The 21,137-nt window shown below is 45.2% G+C and overlaps 1 long non-coding RNA gene across 1 annotated transcript; it reads left to right on the forward strand.

Moving 5' to 3' along the window:
* The first annotated feature begins 19,168 nt into the window (after nucleotides 1–19,168).
* On the forward strand, nucleotides 19,169–20,868 carry LOC144221636 (uncharacterized). The gene is made up of 3 exons (XR_013332122.1): nucleotides 19,169–19,275; nucleotides 19,879–20,117; nucleotides 20,538–20,868. It is a non-coding gene; the product is annotated as an uncharacterized LOC144221636 (long non-coding RNA).
* The last annotated feature ends 269 nt before the right edge of the window (nucleotides 20,869–21,137 follow it).

Consider the following 21,137-nt stretch of genomic DNA (forward strand, 5'->3'; position numbering starts at 1 on the left):
GTCAAGAGCTGCAGAAGCCAAACCCAAGATGGGCTTTGGGAGTTTTTTTTTTTTTTTTTTTTTTTTTTTTTTTTTTTTTGCAAGTGTCACTGGCTGCGAGTAGACTCAGAGCAGGTCATCGGGGCCCAAACTATTCACACTGGTGAGGCATGGCCCTCTACTTTGAAGACAGAAAATGCGCCAGCACTTTCTGCCTGAATGTCTGTCGTGGAAACGTCATGAAGGATGTCAACATTGCCATCCTATTGTTTCAGTTGGCAGTGGCAAGTGGCCACCCACAAGTCCCCTGTGTGCTATATGAACGGTTGGAGGCTGGAGACATCTGCGTGCACGGCACGATCATCCCTGGTCCCCACACTAGAGAAGCCACGCTGGGTGCCTCGGGCAGCTCTGTCCGGCCCCTGCTCCCCTTTGGTCCCGTGTTGGAGATCAGCGGCCGCAGAGGGGAATTCACGCTCTTCTGTTTGACGAAAGCACACACACAGAAATACACACACAAGAGAAGAGAGAGTTACTGCAACTTATCCACAGCCTGTGCAGCTGGACTCTGTGAGATGTGCTGATATCCTTAAAAGGTTAACCAAGGAGATTTGACCTGAAGTCACAGCCCCTGACTCTTAAGTACCCAAGCAATGGTCCGAACCTCCCTCACCCGCATTCACGGTGGTGTTGGGTGACTTGAATGCCACCAGTGGTATTCTGGGAATTGCAGGGCAGCTGGAGATGGGAGGCCTCTGAGAACTGAGGCAGGTTCAGCTCGCAAAGCCTCAGCTGCCCAATCTATAAAATGGGTTAATATCAAGTCCTGCCTCAATTGTGCCTCAGAGCTGTGATGGAGTCCAACATGGTAACAGATATGGATGCTACTAGACAAAGTGAGCTCGTCCGACAGCAGGTTGCAGTGCAGGAGGAGACGCCAGTGTGTTATTCAGGGATGAGCTTTCCAAGGGATAGATTTTTCTCAGGTTAGCATTATTTCCATCCCTAGCCTGGGCTCTGAAGGTGGCCATGAGGGGCACCATTCAAGCTTGCATCTCCCTTGCTAATCCAAGCCTGGGTTTCATGGTGAAGCTAAAACCACCACTCCAGCTTGTGCAAGCTCATAGCCTAACACGGCCATGACTACTCCATCAAGAAATAGCTAGGGGGATCACACTGGCAGGTTCCTCCAGCTTTTCCCAGCAGCCAAAGAGGAAAGGGAGGTGTGATCCATCACAGAGCCCCTACAGCCAGAGAGGAAGAAACATCTAAGTTCTTTGCTGGAACCAAAGTCTTGCTTGAAAAGAGATTTTCATGTGGCACTTCAGGCAGGGGCAGTGAATGGTGCACAAGGTCACCTCCATCTTCAAATGACATCCCTCCCCCCCCCCCCAGTAAACACAGTGACTGACTTTTGTCAACAGAAGGTCACAATTCAGTCAAGGCTATTCTTTGAGCAAGTCAAAGGCCTCCTTTAACTCAGGTGGAGGAGGTATCCTTCCAGGTCAGGCTGAGTGTGGGGAAGGCAGAGGAGTCTTGTTTCTCTCTCACTGTCAGTAGGGTGGCCAGGTAAGATATCACCCAAACTGCGGCATTTTTGAGAGTGAAAGAGGCACTACTACCAACTATGAAGAAGCAACAGGAACCAACCAGGGCTGCCCCAGGCAAACTGGAACAAAGGGTTCGCTTACAATCAACAGTTACCTTGTAACCCAAACCAGGCACAAATGGTGTCTCAGGGTGTCTGGTAGAAACTTTCCAGCTTTGCTCTGGAGGCTAAAGTCACACTATGGCCTCCTAGTGGATTCTTAGGGATTGGGTGTCTAATCAGATCCCTCAGTTGACATAGGAGGAGGTTGAGGCTAGGAGGATGATGTGATTTTCCCTTAAATTTGCACAGGGATGGCGGCAGGGTCAGACCACCCTGTGCCTCCCAACCGCCGGCCAGGGCTTGTCCCCTGCCTCAATGAATAAATGCCCTCTATGGCTTCTGCAACTCAATGGGCACAGTGGTCTATGGCTGCATGTTCTAGGAAAGCACTGGCTTGGAGAGTATCTGCAGGTGTTGAGAGGCTTAACAGCAAAGGAAGTCTCCCAGCTTACATTCTAACCCCACTGTGGCTGCTGGACAGGAGAAATGGGGAGTCCAGCTAAGGCTGCGAAGACCATCATGACGGCAATACCCAGGGCCTCACTTTATCTAAGTTAGGGTAGGACATGGCAGAGGTAATTTGTAGTGCAGAGAGAGAACTATTCTCCTGGCTGGAACTCCTGGGGCTGGTTGTACCTGGTGGAGGCCCTTGGGCAATATGTATGTTCTATGTATGGACAATAAAGGGATTACTATACTTACTGTTTCTATTGACCCTTTCATGCAAAGATGTCAAAGTTCTCCCCCCCCCCCCAAATNGCTTTGCTTCTTCTGATGGATGGAAGGAACCCTGTGGTGTGATTGAGTCTGAGTGGGGGTCAGTTGGCCAAGGAGGACACTACATTGCTGAGTCCAGCAGTTCTCCCCTCACCCAGCCTCAGGCTCTCCAGGGGCAGGTGAGGAAGCATCCCAATGGCTGAGGTTTGGAGCAGCACACAGGCCAGGTAGGAGGAGAGGGGTGGATGAGGACGACAGCCAGGTGACTGTTGGGTCATCAGGTGGCCAACACCATGTGCCCAGGTCAGCATCCAGCCTCTACCTGTGAGCTGGGCCTGGTGCTCTTACAGAGAGGGCCCTCCTGCCTGGACCCTCTGTGGGAGGAAGAACTAGGGTGTGTTCACACTGTGGAGTCAGTGAGACCTGTGAGGTGGAAGGCCCACCCCTTCCCTCTGCAGTGAGGGCACCTGAGCCACGTTGGGCAATGACCAGTCCAGACTCACACTCACCCTCAGGCTCCCGGGCCAGTGCTCTCTGCTGCCTTGATCTGCACCTCATGATAGGTCTGAGGTTCTTAATACAAGGGGCAGTGGGAAGGGGCAGCTGGAACCGTGGGTACAGACATGGGGCAAACCTTTGAGAACTGAGAAGGCTTCAGACTTGGAATGGCATGCAATTCAGACTTGCATAAACACTTTCTTACTTAACATTGTAACTCCTTTAGAAGGACATTTTTTTTTTAACATTTCATTTACTTTGAGAGAGAGAGAGAGCGTACAAATGGGGGAGGGGCAGAGAGAGGAGGACAGAGGATCTGAAGCAGGTTCTGTGCTGACAGACTGACAGCAGTGAGCCTGACATGAGGCTCAAACTCATGAACTGTGAGCTCATGATCTGAGCCAAAGTCAGATGCTCAATTGACTGAGCCACCCAGGTACCCCTAGAAGGAACCAAATCTTGGTTCTATTTGGCATTTATTTTTGTATAAGGAAGGAAGAAGGGTTAAGCTTAATTTTTTTCCAATACAGGTATCCAGTTGTCCTAATATCATTCTTGAAGAATCCACCCCCACCCTTCTGAAATGTCCTGGGACATTTTCTAAAAGCACAGGTTCTAATTCCATTCTGGATCCACCAAAACAGAAGCTCTGGGTAAAGGGGCCCAGAATCCACATTTTTACAAATCTCTCTATGTAAATCGGACATACACTGTTCTTTTCTACAGCAAAACCCCTCTACGTGTCTCCTATAACTAATCACCTTGCCTCTAGGCCCCCAACCTTCCCCACCCCACCATTCACTGTGGAAAGAGAAATGTCTTCAGTTGCCAACCTCACGCAGCCTTCCCTTCTGTCAAGAACTCTCAATAGCTCCCCACTGTAGGGAGATTTCAGCCACGGGTATGTCAGCTCTAAGAGGCCCCACCCGCCTTCCCAGCCTCTCTCCCCATCCTGCACTCTCACTGTGTATCACCTCTAACTGGCATGCTCTTGACGTCTCTACATTTACACACTGCTGTTGCCCAGGGAACAGAGAAAGGAATCTGAATGCTAATCCCACAGAGGCACTAGGGAATGCTTCCCAGAAGAAGATGTGTTTGAGCTGGGTCTTGAAAGATGGGGAAAATATTGATAGTTAGATTTGGAAGGAAGGGATTCTAATCAGGGGGGAGGTACAACATATGCAGAGCACAGGAGGCTGAAACATTGCCACAGGTAATGTTGAGTTTCTGGCCTCTATCCCAGCCAGGGCTTTGGGGCTCCTGAGCCCAAAATGTCCGGGCAAGGACCACACACTGTGCTGGGGTGAGTTCAGGGCACAGGCAGAAGCTTCCACACATTCCCTCCTACATCCTAGAATAACAACAACAATAAAAAGGCCCCAAACTGTGAAGGCTCAGTTGTGCCACACATCTTCTAAGTGAGCTGGGGTTAGTACTGGCCCTCAGCCCTTGGAAAACAGGTGGTGGTCAAAGTCCGTTCCATTGGGTGGCCAGAGGTGATTTCTGGCTGGATCAAGTTTTTAGAGCAACCACACACACACAGACATACACACACAGACACACACACAAACGCGCGTGTGCGCGTGCACAAACACACACACACATGAACACACACACATGCTTTGGCTTGGATTCACTCATGGAAAATAGCACTACCAGGGGCTGATGGATTGCCTAGGTTGGGATGAAGTGAGGCTTCCTTATAAAGCATCTGGGTGGCTCAGTCAGTTAAGCATCTGACTTGGGTTCAGGTCATGATCTTGCGGTTCATAGGTTCAAGCCTTGCATCAGGCTCCGTGCTGACAGCTCAGAGCCTGGTGCCTGCTTTGGATTCTGTGTCTCCATCTCTCTCTGCCCCTCCCCCACTCGTGTCCTGTCTCTCTCTTTCTCTCTCAAAAATAAATAAACATTAAAAAATTTTTAAAGAAGCCTGAGATGTCAGGCTTGTGGCTTAACCAGTTCATCAGCATCTTCCCAGCAAACATCTCTCCCTGACTAGATAGAGACTAGGCTTTATTCATCTTCATATTTCATATTTCTAGTGTCTGGCACTGGACCCAGCACTGAGTAAAATATTGAAAATATTTTCAAAATACTTAAATGAGCATCCACCATGTCCCTAGACTAAACTAAAGATTAACATTTTGATCTTTACTCTGGTCCCCATTTTCGTAGATGAGAGGACCAAGGCTCAATGAAGAGGCACTCATTGCTTCAGATACTCATTGACACAAGAAAGGGCAGAGGTAGACTTCGATCCCTGAGAGCAGGCTGCCACCAGCAACCCCCAAAGAGTGCTGACCTTGATCACAAGGGCCCAGATGGATTTCATCTTCCTTTCCAGAGCCCCAACTCCTCCAGGAAGTCTCCCTGGTTAACTAAAGCCACCTCCATTTGCACCAAATTCTCTTTCCCGTGTGTAAACCATTCTGCATGACTCTGCTAACTTCAGGGCTGAATTTCTTGATAAATGCCTTCCCTCCAGTGAGTAGTACATTATTCACTGTCTGGGAGGCTCCCAAATCATTTCCCTTGGATTATGTGGTCTCTGCATTCCTACTTTTCCCTCTCCTCCTCCCTAACCCCAAGACCCAAACAGGGCTTGGAATTTGTGCACACTGGTCAGAGAGCAAAGGCTATTCATAACAAAGAGAAACCTAGACAATCCTGGGTGAGTTACATTGGGCTGCAGTTCGTCTTCCTGCCAGGGTGCCCAGGGACCAGGGTGGAACTGACATCAAAGGACAGACAAGGTCTCCAGCAACATCCCTAAGGAAAGCTGGAACATGTTTTACAGTCAAGACCAAGAAATAATGCAGGCAGAACTCTGCTCCGCCAGGACCGTGGAAGGCCAGACTTAGTCCTGAGTGTGTGTGGTTGTGACAACTCAGGCATGAGTCCTAACCAATGTCCTGTGTCTAGACTGACAGCTGAACTCCTAACGTGTGTTGGGGCTTGCCTAGTGTTCTGCACAAAATAGCCCTATCAGGCTGGGACTGCTATCATTCTCATGTTACAGATGAGAACACAGGCACAGAATCACGAAGCTGGTAATGGCACAGCCAGAACCTAAACTGGGGCCATTGGGTGACCTCTGCAGTAGAGACCCTTTAAGGCAGCAGAGTCTTGGCAGACAGAACTCAGATTCCAGTCACAGTCCTAACACGTGGGTAACTAAACCCTGTTCCTAGTAGCCTTCTTTGCCATCATGTGGGCTGGCCTTGTTAAGAGATTTGTTTCCTCCTTTACCTAGAAAAGTATCCATAATGTTTAAGTCTTGCTGCCATTGACACTGAAAATGAATCACAGTGAGGGGCTGTAGTCTGGCCACTGCAAGGGCCTGGTGAACCCCAGATGCTTGTAGTTCATTCAACTACTAAGTTCTCTATTGTTATAGATCTAATTATCTATCCACTTACCTAACTCACCATTTATGTATATCTGCTTTGTTTGGTAAAGATCAAAAGAGGTTTCTGGATGCCCGTAAGAACTGGTGAGTATCTGAACTTAACTCGACCTGCTTATTGAAGTGGTCCAGGAAGTACTTGCAGGTCAAAGGGCTTGGGGAAGAACAAAGTCTGAAGTGAGATTTGGGCCAGGTCAGGCAGACTTGTCTTCTGGCCATTGCATCTGCCAGTCTGTCATCAACACTGCTTAGGAAACACCTGCACTCCACACTTGGCTGTGGCCTGTGTCTCATTAGTTTCCAGCAGGTCTCTGGCTGTCCCTTGGGTGGTTTTTCTGTTTCTACACAAATGACCATGGTATAAAAGGTGCTCCTGTCTACAAGCCTCCTGGGTTGTTAAGGTTCTTTGGTCTACCATGAAGGGCAATTGATAGAATACACTATAACACACACACACACACACACACACACACACACACACACACACACACACATTATAGAATAAACAAAAAATGACCAGGGAGGCTGGGCAACATATATAGTGCATTCTAAAATTGGACAATGACAAAAGTAGGGACTACCTATGGTCCCTACCATTCTTGCCCAAATGGCAGAATGAATGTAATTGTACTAGTAGTGATACAGGAGTTATAATGATCACTTTACAACTCATTTGTTCATTTATTCACTCATTCTGCAAGCATTACATGGGACTTCTCAATGCCAGGCCAGTAATATGAAAACAGATATAAATTATAGAGTTTACTATAAAGCTACAGTAATCAACACAGTGTACTACCAACATAAGGAGAGACGAAAAGAAAAATCATCAATGAAAACAACAGAGTAATGAAACAGACCCCATCATATACAATTACCTGATTTGTAACCAAGATACTATTATATTTGGTGGGGGAAATGGTAATCTTTTCAATACATGGTGCTGAAGCAATTGAATATCTATGTGGAAAAAGAATGAACCTTGGGCTCTACTCCCACCATACACATAAGTTAATGCGAAAATGATGATTAGCCTAGATACTAAAGATTAAGTAATGAAACTTACAGAAGAACATATAAGAACATACTTTCATGAACGTGGGGCCAGCAAAGATTTCTTAACACAGTTTACACAATGCATAATCACATCATCATAAAGGAAATGATTGATAAATTCAGCTTCATTAAAATGAAAAACTTCTGAAGAAAACTTTCTGAACATTGGCAAAATCTTCAAAGCCAAACACACAACTTCTGTTCATCAGAACAGAATAATAGAGTAAAAATACAAACCACAGACTGGGAGAAGATATTTGTGATACATATTCAACAAAGGACTCATCTAGAATATAGAAAGTCCTAAAAATGAATTTAAAAAGGCAGACAACCCAATTAAAAATGGCCAAAATTAACTCAAAATGTATCAAAGACTTAAATGTAAGAGCTAAAACTATGAAACTCTTAGAAGGAAACATAGGGGGAATGTGTCATGATATTGGATTTAGCAATGATTTCTTGGATATGACACTAAAAGCACAGGCAATCAAAGTCAAAATAAGCTGGACTTACTCAAAATTTAAAACTTTTGTGCATGACAGGACATAATCAACAAAGTGAAAAGGCAACATATTGAATGGGAGAAAATATTGGCAAATCACATATGTGAGAAGGGGTTAATATCCAGAATATATAAAGAAATCCTACATCTCAAGAACAAAAACCAAACAACCATTAAACAATGAACAAAGGATCTGAATAGACATTTCTCCAAAGAAGATATACAAATGGTCAATAAACACAAGAAAAGATGTTCAATATCACTAATCATTAGGGAAACACAAATCAAAACCATGTGATATCACATCACACACACTGGGATAGCTACTATAAAAAAAATAGAAAATAACAAGTGTTGGTGAAGGTGTGGAGAAATGAGAGCCATTGTGTACTGTTGATGGGAATGTATAATGGTATAGCTTTTATAAAACAGTATGGCACTTCCTCAAAATAATTAAAGATAGGATTATCATATGATTTAGCAACTCCACTTCTGGGAATAAATTCCAAAACACTGAAGTCAGAGTCTCAAAGAAATATCTGTCCACTCATGTTCATAGTAGCATTATTTACAATAGCCAAGAGATGGAAGTAACTTAAGTGTTCACTGTGGATGAATGGATAAACAAAATGGTATATACATGCAATGGAATATTATCTTGTCTACCTTAAAATGAGAGGAAATTCTGACACATTCTACAACATAGATGAACTTTGAGGATATTTTACTAAGTGAAATAAGCCAGTCACACAAAAAAACAAATACTGTATGATTCCACTTATATGAGATACTAGAATAGTCAAATTCATAAAGACAGAAAGACTGGTGGTTGACAGGGGCAGGGGAGGGGTTGAAAAATTGTTGCTTAATGAATACAGAGCTTCAGTTTTGCAAGATGAAAAGAATTCTGGAGATTCATTCACATTGCACAACAATGTGAAAATACTTAACACTACTGAACTGCAAAAACAGCTAAGATGGTAAATTTTATGTTACATGTATTTTACCACAACTTTTAAAAATGGCCAAAGAATTGAACAGAGATTTAAACAAACAGATTATCTAAATGGTCAATGAGCCTATGAAAAGGTGTCAGCACCATTACTCATTAGGGACATAGAAATTAAATCTACCACCCACTCACCAGAATGACTAACATGAAAAAAACAAAAGGGTATGAAATGTTGGCAAGGTTGTGAAGCAACTGGAACTCTTCTTGTCCATTGTTGGTGGGAAAGTAAATAGACACATCCACCTGGACAATCAATTGGCAAATTCTTCCAAGCCAAACATACACCTGCCCCACCATCCCCAAAATTCCAAAGAAGAATCCTAAGACTTCTAAGAAGAGATCCTACATAAGTACATATATCTATCTGTCATAAAACACAAATAACAATGTTCGTAGTAGATTTATCCATTATAGGAAGAAACTAGAAGAAACCTAAATGGCAACAATGAATAGAATGGATGAGTAGATTGCAGTATATTCATACAAGAATGATTACATAGCGATAAAAAAGAATGAAGTTCTGCTGCAGAAAAGATATAGATGGATCTCAAAGTTATAATAAGTAAGGAATTCAGACACAATAGACTATATACTATATAATTCCACTTAATTGAAGTTTAAGAATAGGCAAGACTAATTTTATGGTATTAGAAATTGGGATAGTGGTTAGTTTAGCTCTGGTGGTGCAGGTGGGTACTGACTAGGAAGGGAAATGCAGGAGATTTCTGGGGTGATAGAAATGTTCCAAATATTGATACGATTACATATATAGGTGTATATATGTAAGAATATGTTCATAGGTGTATATATGTAAGAACTCTTTGCACTGTATATTTAAGGTATGCGTACATAATTGTATGTATGTTATGCCTCAATTTAAAAAAAGACATGGACTTTCCACATAAAGGTACAAAGCCAATAAGGAAAGAGACACAAACAAAACCAGGTAATAAGGTGTGGTAGATGCCATGATGGTAATAGGTTCTTAGTACAGATTGGGGGTGGAGAGAGGGTTCATGAGGATAGGCTTTAGGGAAGGTACACTGGGCTCTGAAAGACAAAGGGGTTTGATCAACCAGAAAAGTCAAGGTGTGGGCCAGTGTGGCAAAGGCAGGATGGTGCTAAGGTAAACCTTGAGTGTGTGAAGAGGCGGGCAGTCCAGCACTGTTAGAGTGTCAGGTGTTCAGAGCACAGTGATGGGGGAAGCCGTTGAGGACATGAATCAAATAAGGCTTCTAATATGTTTATTTCAATGAGTCTCCATAAACATTTGTTGAATGAATGAGCCTTCCCACAGTCATGACACATCTGATGCCTGGAGTCACAGAATAGGTGTGTTTGTGTGCAAGTACTGATGAGACGCAGTACTGGTGTGGCCATGAAGTCCATTTCTCCTGTAATTAATCTCCCCAAAGTCTAATGTCTTCCAGGCCCCATAATTTGAAATCATCCTCACTCAATTATGGTGCTGACTCTCTGCTATGAAAGCTGAGTAACTTTTTGTATGTATCTTCTCCCCAACTTCCTTCCAACCATCTCACCATTTTTGACAGTTACATTTTGGTTGTTCTGGCAGTTTCCTTTAACATCTTCAAATAATATCCTTAAATGGCTGTTTCCTTGTCAACTTTAGACAATATCTATCCACTATCTGTTATGAACAATGAAGAAATGTGTACCCACTCTCTTCTTTCCACCTCCTTTCCTCTGTCTACTTTCAAATTTTTGTTAGTTATATATTATTACTCTTACATTGCCATGTTTCATAGCACATTTTTTCTATAATTAAGTCTAGTCTATAGACTCGAGTGAGTTTTAAAAATTGAAGCTAATCAACAATGTGATTGTGAAGATACCACTCCCTGGGGAGCTAATTAGTATGAATAGACTCAAGAAAAAGAAATGTAATTCCACATGACTGAAACTTCATAACAAGAAAAGTCTACCATAAGTCAAGAACCAATACATCTTCCTATAAAGTGTTTATGGCTTCCCTCACTTCTTTGTGAATTCCATGTCATTACCTTTTTTGATTGTGAGAAATAACCCCAGGAGTTTTTCATTTTTACTTTTTTCAGAAAAATATAGATGCCTGAGTAATGAACTTTCTGAACTCTTACACATAAAGAAATATTTATTTTGATTTCAAGGTTTGAGAGGATAGAATTCTTAGTTCAAAATCAATGTCCTCTACAGTTTTAAAATCACTGCTCCACTGTCCTTGGGCATCTTGTTTTACCGATGAGAAATGCTGATGTAAGATTCTTTTGCTGGAAGCGTTTTGTTTTTCATTGTTGATATTCTGACATTTCAACAAGATGGGTCTAAATGTTCCTTTTCATTAATTCCTATCCTGAATTCAATCTCTAGGTGTTTCTTCAATTTGGGGAATTTCTTTTGTTATATCACTGACTATTTCTATCCCTCCCTCTCCCCCTGCCATTGTATGTAGTCTCTGCTTCTAGATCTCCTATTTGATGGCTACTGAACCTCCAAATCTGCCTTCTATGGATCTAAATTTTTTCTCCTTGATGTTTTGCTCTACATTCTGGGATATTAGTTTTAACTTCTAGACTATCAGCTTGGTCTTCATCCATACTGACTGTGTCATTCATTTAACCCACCGAATTTTTTTGGGGTTGTATTTTTCATTTTCAATAATTTTTTCCTTTTCTTTGATTATTCCACTTCAAAGCAACTGGTTCCTTACTATTACATGAAATAATCTCAATTCTTGCCATGGATACTAATGATTATTTATTTTAGGGTTCTCTTATTTTTACAAATCTGTTTCATTTGGAATGAGCTCTTCTTTTTTCTTTTTTCCATTTTAGGCCACCTCTTTCTGCTATTCGTTTTTTCCCCACAAATGTTTGGTGATTCTGGTTGTCCATACATATTTGTGAATGCAGGACTACCTTGTGAATTTAGTATATGTGCTAGGATACAGGTTCTGGCTCCTGCAACAAGGATCCAGCTGTAAGAGTGGCTTAGACAAGACAGGGGTTTATTTGTCTTGTGTACGTCTGAGTGTAAGTGGCCATGGGCTGATAGGGTGGCTTCTCAGTGTGGGTATCTTTGATCTTGCTATTCTGCCATCTACAGCATTCAGCTTCCAACTTCCACCATCATGGCTATATTCTGGTCACCAGGAAAGGGAAAAGGGATAGCAAGGCTGGGAATTGTACACGTTATTCCAGGTCACACTAGCTACACTGCCACCCCTCACTGCTAGAAGGCCTTTGGAAATGTAGTCTATAACTGGGTGGCCATGTGCCCTGATCAAATATTTATCACTACGAAGAAGAGGAAAAGGATATTGATGAAACAATTAACTGGATAGGGCTTCCTGTGTGGTTTCTGGTCTATTTTTCTGACAGGTTTGTCCTTGAATATAATAGTTAAATCATGAGCCCATCCTGTTGGGGGAGGGAGGGGTTCTATGTAAGAGGGCGGATGATTATGATGGCAAGTCTCCCTGTAAAGACTATGGGGAGGAAGCCAGCCAGGGGACTCCTGTGGTGGGTGTGGTGGTAGACTTCACTGAAGGCAGGCTGCCCGTGCCACCCATGTGCTCCCCGCCTCCACACCAGGTTGGCAGGGAGTCTGGATTCCCTCAGCTGGGCTTCTTTCAGACCCTGGTACCATCACTTTCCTTAGACAGTATGTCTTTTCTTTTATTTTTTCCTAAATAGTTTATTGTCAAGTTGGTTTCCATATAACACCCAGCACTCATCCCAACAAATGCCCTCCCCCTTGCCCATCACCCCCCTTCCCCTCTCCCCTACCCCCATCAGCCCTCAGTTTGTTCTCAGCATTCAAGAATCTCTCATGGTTTGCCTCCCTCCCTCTCCCCAGCTATTTTCCCCCTTCTTCTCCCCCATGGTCCTCTGTTAAGTTTCTCCTAATCCTCCTAAATGTGCAAACACATGGTACCTAGACAGTATTTCTAATATTGGGATGGTCTGCCACTGGCCACCTGCTTCCCCATGTAGAAAGTGAGAGGGGTTGAGCTGTACTTGCTCTTCTGAAAAGTCCTTCAATGGACTCTGCAACCCTGGCAGCCCATTCCTACCCTTTGTTTTGTTAGCTCTCAGCTGGAACAAAGCTTGCTTTTCTGGGATAAAAAAAAAAAACCACTCAGGTCTTTGGGGTCTCTGCTCTGATTTCTCTGTCTATGCAACTTTCTGGGTTTCCTATCTTCCTAGGATCTAGCAACATTTGTGTCCACATTCTATCTTGTTTACCAATAATATGTCACCCTTTCAAAACTGGCTTTATCATCTGACAATTCTAGAAGAGACGTAGAGCTAGACACCTATGTGCTGGTGGTTAGGAAATCACGCGTTGTGGTTCATTGGTAGAGAGGCCAATGCCCTTTTCAGGATACTGACACATCAGGAGGGAAGATGGGTCCTTCCAGCTGAGGGCCATCATCTTAGAACCCCACAGGGTCCGCCCCTGTGGAGTGTGCATTCAGTGGTCCCAACACCGAGGCAGCAAAACCCACCCAGTTCAATGAAGGACTGGAACAGCTCATCCTGCTTGTCCGGGAAGCCTGTGGTCCACCCAGCAGTAGTCAGTGACCAGACTGCCCAAGGGGCCTGCAAGCCACTGTATGAGCACCTAGCATGCTGCTTTCATCCTCATTCAGGTTCTGGGAAGAGCCTTTGGAGGTAGCTGACCACCCAGTGCTCTGTACCTTGCCATCCACAGGAGTTGAGAGTCACGTAGCTACTTGTGTTAAGAGCGGGGAGAAAGGGGTTCTATCTCATCCCCTGGAGCCTGCCCAGAGGCTCTCTAGTCCCCAATAGTTCCTTTCCCTAAGGTCCTGTAGGCTCTCTACATAGTATAGGCTCCATGGCATAGCTCTGAAGGCCTATTCAGGGACTCCTGATTGCCATCTCCAGGCTCATCTCCCCCCTTCTCCTTTCAGCCTGTGTGTGCTCACCACAAGGAGCTGTTGACTTCTCAGAACACACACTGTTTCACTGCCCAAAATGCCTTGTCCCTCCTAGACCTGTAACAAACTCCTCCATGTCCTTCAAACCCACCTGCGATGGTTAATATTGGGTGCCAACCTGGCTGGGCCATGGTACCTAGACATTTAGTCAAACATTATTCTAGATGTTTCTGCGTAGGTATTTTGTAGATGAGATTAACATTAAAAACAGTAGGCTCTGAGTAAAGCAGATACTCTCCAGAATGTGGGTGAATCTCATCCAATGAGTGGAAGGCCTGCATGGAACAAAGACTGACCTCCCCTGAGCAAGAAGGAATTCTGCCAGCAGACAGATGGCCTCTGGATTCAAACTATGACTCCCTTCGGTCTGCAGCCCGCTGGCCCACCCTGCAGATTTTGGACTTTCCAAGCCTCCATAATTGTGTGAGCCAATTTCTTAAAATAAATCTTTCTCTCTCTCCCTCTCCCCCGCACCCCCTCCCCCAAATATATGTATTTACAACCTTCTACTTCTACTTCTTTGTAGAGCCCTGAGTGTAACACCACCTCAAACATAAAAATCCACCAGCAAGCCTTCCGTGTCCCTCTAACATTCAAATACCTCTGTATGTCTCACACTGTGTTGTATTTTGTTTACAGGCCTTTCTCCTCCAAAGAGACAGGCTTCTTTAAGATCAAGGAGTCTCTCTCATGCACCATTATATTCCTAGCACCTAGCACAGTGGCAGACACAAAAATAAATGGTGTTTAATGACTAATGTTGGTCCAAGGGAAGGTGAAATACTTAGAACAGGAGAAGACTAAAGCAGGTGGCCTAGGGAAGTCTCACTGTGTAGAGGGAATCAGGTCAAACTCCTTGAAAGGGACCCTGTAAGACAGGCCAGAGAGGAACAAGAGAAATAGTTCCCCAAAGCCAGGCTCATAGAGCCCCTCCGAAATTCAGGTCAGCAAAGGGCCTGTACTAGTTCAATGTAGGGGAGGACCTGGGGAGTCAGCCTACAACCAGTCCAGCCTCTTTGGCCCTACCCAGGAGTTCGGTGTCATTCCATATCTATGGAATTCTGACCCCAATGTCTTGTCAGGAATTCTCACTTTGGTCTTCCTTTGTTGATGACAGCTAAGCTCCAAAAACACTTGGGGAATGCACTATTTGTGACCTCGAGAGGAGCAGTTCTCTGCATTTTCTAGCTTGTTACCTGCTCCCCCAATCTCTCTAGCTGTGTCTTCATCAAGCAAGAAGATGGTGTCAAGTAGAATTTTCTGAGGCTGACTTACCAAAACAAAACAAAACAAAGGCTCCTTGCAATGCATACCTCCTTACATCCTTTTCTCATTCCGAACTGAAACCAGGTGGTTTTGAAAATTCTACCCTGGTGGAAGGCATGAGCTGAGGATGGCAGGAGGGGAAAATACCGCTCTGCATTTCCCAAATCTCCAGGTACAGGTCTCTGGTCACCCAGTGCATTGTGAACAAATAAATGAGTGAAGGAACAGACAAATGCTCAACTGAATGGGGGACAGCACACCACCAGTTCCTCCTTACAGAACAAACCAGGACCAAAAGCCTTTAATTCAGGAAAGAGGAACACAGCCAGAAGAAAAGATAAGCTATATATTGACAAAGGGACTGGCGACTTAAGAAAGATGAATCACTGTGGGGCATCCTTGAGCCATTGACTCATGATTTCAGCACAGGGCATGATCTCACAGTTCGTGGGTTTGAGCCCATGTTGGACTCTGCACTGACAGCATGGCACCTGCTTGGGATTCTCTCTCCCTCTCTCTCTGCCCTTCCCCAGACCTCTCTCTCTCTCAAAATAAATCAACTTAAAAAAAAAAAAAAAGATGAATCACATCTTGTGACAAGAAGACAAACTGAGAACCAATTGGGATCATTACAAGGGGGGCTGACATTACCAGACCTAAGAACTTGAAGTGCATTGAACCCCCACAGCAACCCCATGAGGTAGGTAATGTCTTTAAGTCCATTTTACAGATGAGGCAAGTCAGGCCCAGAAGGTCAGATGACTTGCCCAGGGGCACACATGCAATAAAGGGTTGGGCTGGGAGTCAAGGCTGGCAGGTGGCTCCCGTGGGTGTGCTCCTAACCACCTCCCCCTGTGGCACTGGCAGCATTTAATCAAGGAAACACGGAAAAACTTGGATTTCGCTCAAGGTGAAGGGGATGGACTCAGGCCTGGGGATCTAGCTACTTGGCTCTGTCCCTACCTACCTCACTGTGTTTCCTGGACAGTCATCCCTGATCTGTGTTGTCCATTCCCATATTTGAAAAAGAGGGTATTGTTGTCAGCTGGGTTCTGGGGGACCTTACCTACCCTGGTGCTCTGGAGTCTGCTGCTCCTTATCTGGGTCTGTCAGCTACCCCGTGGCCTGCCCACCCCAGAAAGCCTCATGCTAGCCCACATCCAGCCCTCCAGCAAGGCCTGTGTGGGGACAGATTCCCACTTCTTGCCATTCCAGGTTTATTCCCCAGGACCTGACCTCATCTCGCCCTCCCACATGCTTGTGATGTTCATACCCCATGCCCCACACCTCTCCAGCTTCCCAACCTCCCCCTTCCCACTCCCTCCCACTTGTGCCCACAGGATTCCCCAAATTTTCTTTTTTTTTTTTAATGTTTTATTTATTTTTATTTTTAGGAGAGAGAGAGAGAGACAGCGTGAGCAGGGGAGGGTCAGAGAGAGAGGGAGTCACAGACTGAAACAGGCTCCAGGCTCTGAACTGGCAGTCAGCACAGAGCCCGACGCGGGGCTCGAACCCACGAACCGTGAGATCATGACCCAAGCGAAAGTCGGACGCTTAACCGACTAAGCCACCCAGGCGCCCCGAGGATTCCCCAAATTTTCTGCCTCCTGGCCTCCATTCTCCCTGACAAATATGGTATCCTGAACTCAAGAATCAGGAGGGGTTTACTGACATGAACAATGAATTCACCAGGGCCTAGAATTACCCTCTGAAGTACCTCCTTCCAGAGCCTAACAATGCCAGCCCCAGCCTCCACCCTTCACCTTTGATCCTGAGAAGGTGGGCAGAGGTGGGACCTTGAGACTCTGGTGCCCTTTTCCTTTGCTCAGAACCTCAGAAGACCCAATGGCATTTCTTGTGTATCCTGTAGAAATGGGGTAGCCTTTGGCCTACTGTGGGCCAGCACCAGTCCAGCAGGGTTAAATGCAGCAGGACATGCCTCTGCGGGCTCTAGGGCATCTAGAAGAGGGAGCCAGGAGGTGGCCTGGGGAGGGAGTGCTAGAGGGTAGCCAGGACTGCTGGGTGCTGAGTCATGTCTCCAAAGTGCCAGCCCTGCTCACTCACCTGCAGGGACTTCCTGCTCCCTTCCTGGAACTTCCAAATCCTCTAACACACGCTACAATCCTCTACAAACGGGTTTCCCAATATGTCAGGCCCAAGCCAGTGATTTCTCTTTCCCAGACAGGATCACACCCCTGCCCTCCTGCCCCGGGCATATCCAGCTCCCCTCGCAATGGCAGCAACAGTGGCACATTCTAGATTGCTTACTATATGCGCAGGGCTGGGCGCGAGCCAGTTTATACTGCATCCCCTCACTGAGCTAATAGCTCACTTGTTATATCTTTACCTACAGATTTTAGAAGCAGAGGGAGGCCATGTTCTAATTACCTTTATGTTCACTGTGTCCTCCCTGTAGGCACCTACAGGTGGTTGCAGATGGATGGATGAATGAATGAAGTTATAATTGTGGAAAACCTTAGTTAATGAGTAGTTTACAGAAGTGACCTTAATTCTTTTCTGGAAAAAAGGAGTATTTTAATCTCTGAAACTAGTATTATCAGTCTGTTAATGAATAGAATTTTCTTTTTTTTAAAAAATGTTTATTTATTTTGAAAGAGAGAGACAGAGAGAGCGTGAGGAGGGGAGGGCAGAGAGAGAGAGAGGAAGAGAGAGAATGCCAAGTAGACTCCATGCTGTCAGTGGGTAGCCTAACACAGGGCCTGAACCCATGAACTGTGAGATCATGACCTGAGCCAAAATCAAAGGTCAGATGCTTAACTGAGCCACTGAGGCACCCCAATGAATAAAATTTTCTAAATGTTGAGTGTCCTTCTCCTAAACACAACTTCTGTAACCTGTTACATTACGTGGCATCTAGTATAACTCACATACCATACATTTCACTCTCTTAAATGTACAATGAAGTGGTTTTTAGTATATTCATAAGATTGTGCAACCATCATCGCTATCCAATTCCAGAACTTTTTCATCACTCCAGAAAGAACCCCCGTCCCTTTTAGCAGTCACTCCACATTCCCCTCCCCCCTCCCCGTCTCTGGCAACCATTAATTTATCTACCTCCTGTCTCTATGAATTTGCCTCTCCTGGACATTTTATATAAATGGAATCATACAATCTGTGATCTTTTGTGTCTGGCTTCTTTCACTTAGCATAATGTTTTCAGTCGTTTGCTTTAAAAATGTCTGAGATACCACCTCACGCTAGTCAGATTGGCTAAAATGAGCAAATCTGAGGACCCTAGATGCTGGCGAGGATGTGGAGAAACAGGCACCCTCCTACATTATTGGTGGGAATGTAAAGTGGTGCAGCCCCTCTGGAAAACAGTGTGGAGATTCTTCAAAAAACTTAACAATAGAACTCCCCTTTGACCCAGCAATAGCACTGCTAGGAATTTACCCAAGGGATACAGAAATGCTGAGGCATAGGAGCACATGTACCCCAATGTTCACCGCAGCACTCTCCACAATAGCCAAAACATGNACAGCATCTTGGGCCCCAGGGGCGCTGAGGCCATAATGCCTGTGTGACACACTGGTTGGGGCCGGCCACCAGGAACCATCAGGACAGCATGTGATCTGGCAGCAGAGGTCTGGGAGCTGAATGGCAGTCACAGCACGGACAGCCTGAGGCCAGCAACAGAACCAGTGGTTAGGAACCAGTCAGGCATGGGATCATACTTGGAATGTTCCCTGTGGGGTGGGACCCCTCTGGTGTCCTCAGGAGAGCCCAAGGGAGCAGCTACCTGCAAATCACCTTCTCTGGTAGGGAGAGAGGTGGGTTAAGGCCACCAGTCCTGGACCTGCTATTCTGACTCTGCTTGGAGAGCCCCGTTTCTAAGATGGTCTCAAAGCTCAGCCGAAGGTGTGGGTCCCCACGGCGTGGCTGGCTCAACTGCTCCACCACCTTCTCTAATCCCGGCCATCCTTTTAGCGGGGAAGTGGCTCCTGGCAGGAAACCCCAACGGGCTGAGCGGAGCCAAGAACACTTTGGTCTTAGGCAGTTTGTCCGTGAATTGATTAATTAATTGATAGTTAATTCTCTTTTTGCTTTTTGGTTTGTTTGCAATTTTAACTTACTTTATTCCACAGGGGATCTGGTACGGTTTATGAAAACAAAATAGGAGCATGAATTAAAAATGACAGATCAATCCAGGGGAAATAGAAGACACAAGGCTTAGACCAGAGAGGATAGAAGAACATGGGTAAGGAGGGGAGAGGCCCCCCACTACTGCCAAAAAAAAAAAAAAGAAAGGGAGGAGACCCCACGTGGTGGCCCAGATTCAGGGCCCTGAAAGGAAAGAACAACATGGACAGCTCAGTGTCCTGATGATAAACACTCCAGTTGCTCAGAAAAAAAACACAGCTCTTCTTGGCGCTAAGGCATGAAGGGAATTTGTCTCATGCTGTTTTCAACAGGGAGCCATCCATGAGGTCATTCCTCTAGTACTACCTAAGCTCCCATGTGCCAGCACTGGGCTGGGTCTGCTGCAATCTAAGACACTGGGTGGGCCTTGCCCTTCATTTACATCATTAGCTTTTGTTTGGGAAACACTGTGCCACCGGGTGACCATCATCCCAAGTTTTGCCAGAAACACATACCATCTGTTCTGTTATCTATGTAATATTTTCATTTACATGGACTTGAACTTGCCTCATTAAAACACAGCCTCCACCAAAGCAATAGGGATCATAGGTCGAACTCTAGGACTTTATTGAATTAAAGAAGTTACTATTAACATAGAGAATTTCACCCACGTTCCTGTAAATATCACCTCATGTTCTACTAACGGTTTGTGTCCCACTAGTGGAGCTCACGAAGCACTGGGGTACATCTCCCTTTATGGACAGCAAAGCTTCCCCTCATCCCCTCCACCTGATGGAGTGATGGAGACGGGCCATGCACTGGCCCCGGCTTAAAGCCCACATGTGACAGATGAAGACACTGGGGCTTAGGGAGCAGAAGGCCTTTGTCCCAAATCACAAGGCCAGCGACAGTGTCAGGACCTGTCCCAGCCGCCCCTTTACCACGGCGCCAGATGGATGGGTAAGTATTTATATAACCGAAGACTGGAACTCACTGAAGGGGGCTGGCTAATACACGGATGGGGTCTCACCCCACTCCACAGCAAGCCCGTAAGGGTGGAAACCATGTCTATTTTGTTCACCAGGGTAAACCCAGCACCCAGCACTCTGCCTGGCACATAGCAGGTGCTCAGAAAACACTGGTGGGATGTCACTGCCAAGTTCAGGATGATGATCACTTCTGGGAGGGCGGGAGGGAGGGACCTCGGATTGTGCAGTGACTTCCAACTGTATTTTGCTGAAGCATGTTTCAAGTGGGGTGGTGAATTTTCTGCTCTTTGTTATATTATTGTCTATTTTGTTGTTACTATTTGGTTGAAATATTTGTTTTAAATCTAAATATATTTGTTAAATATATAGTGTCCCTTAACAANTGCTGCAGCTCAAATGACTTTAACCAAGAAGTGGCTCTCATTTCCATGGATACCCTAGCTGGGGGTCATCTCAGCTTTTCACCTCTCTCTCCACTTCTAAAGCCAGTGGCACTTAAGGGGTGAATCAGCATGACTGTGGCCGACCAAGACAGAGGGTGCATCCCAAACCTGGCCATGGCATCACTGGTGTGGCTCACACAAACAGAAGTGATCTGAGAAGACGATTGGAGAACTCGAGCTGGATTTGCAAGGGCTCCACTGATGAGCGCCCCATCTGGGCAACGAGTGTTTCTGTAAAACCAAGCCATCAACCAATATCTTCGTTCTTCGCCTGCAAAAGACAAGTCTTGGCATATATACATACATATACATATGTATGTATATATTTCTTTTCTTTCTTTCTTTGTCTTCTTTTCTTTCTTTCTTTTTTTTTTTTTTTGCAAAGGGTTGGGGGATGATTTTTTTGTTTTTATAAAAATGGCATCACCCTATGCACATTTCTCTGCATCTAGCATTTCTCCTGAACAATCTTTCTAGGCCACAGGCTGACATTTATTTGAGCGATTGGTTTAGACCAGGCACAGTCATAAGCACCTCACGTGCATCAA

Source organism: Crocuta crocuta, unplaced genomic scaffold, assembly GCF_008692635.1.
Source record: "Crocuta crocuta isolate KB4526 unplaced genomic scaffold, BGI_CrCroc_1.0 scaffold367, whole genome shotgun sequence".
NCBI classification, from domain to species: domain Eukaryota; kingdom Metazoa; phylum Chordata; class Mammalia; order Carnivora; family Hyaenidae; genus Crocuta; species Crocuta crocuta.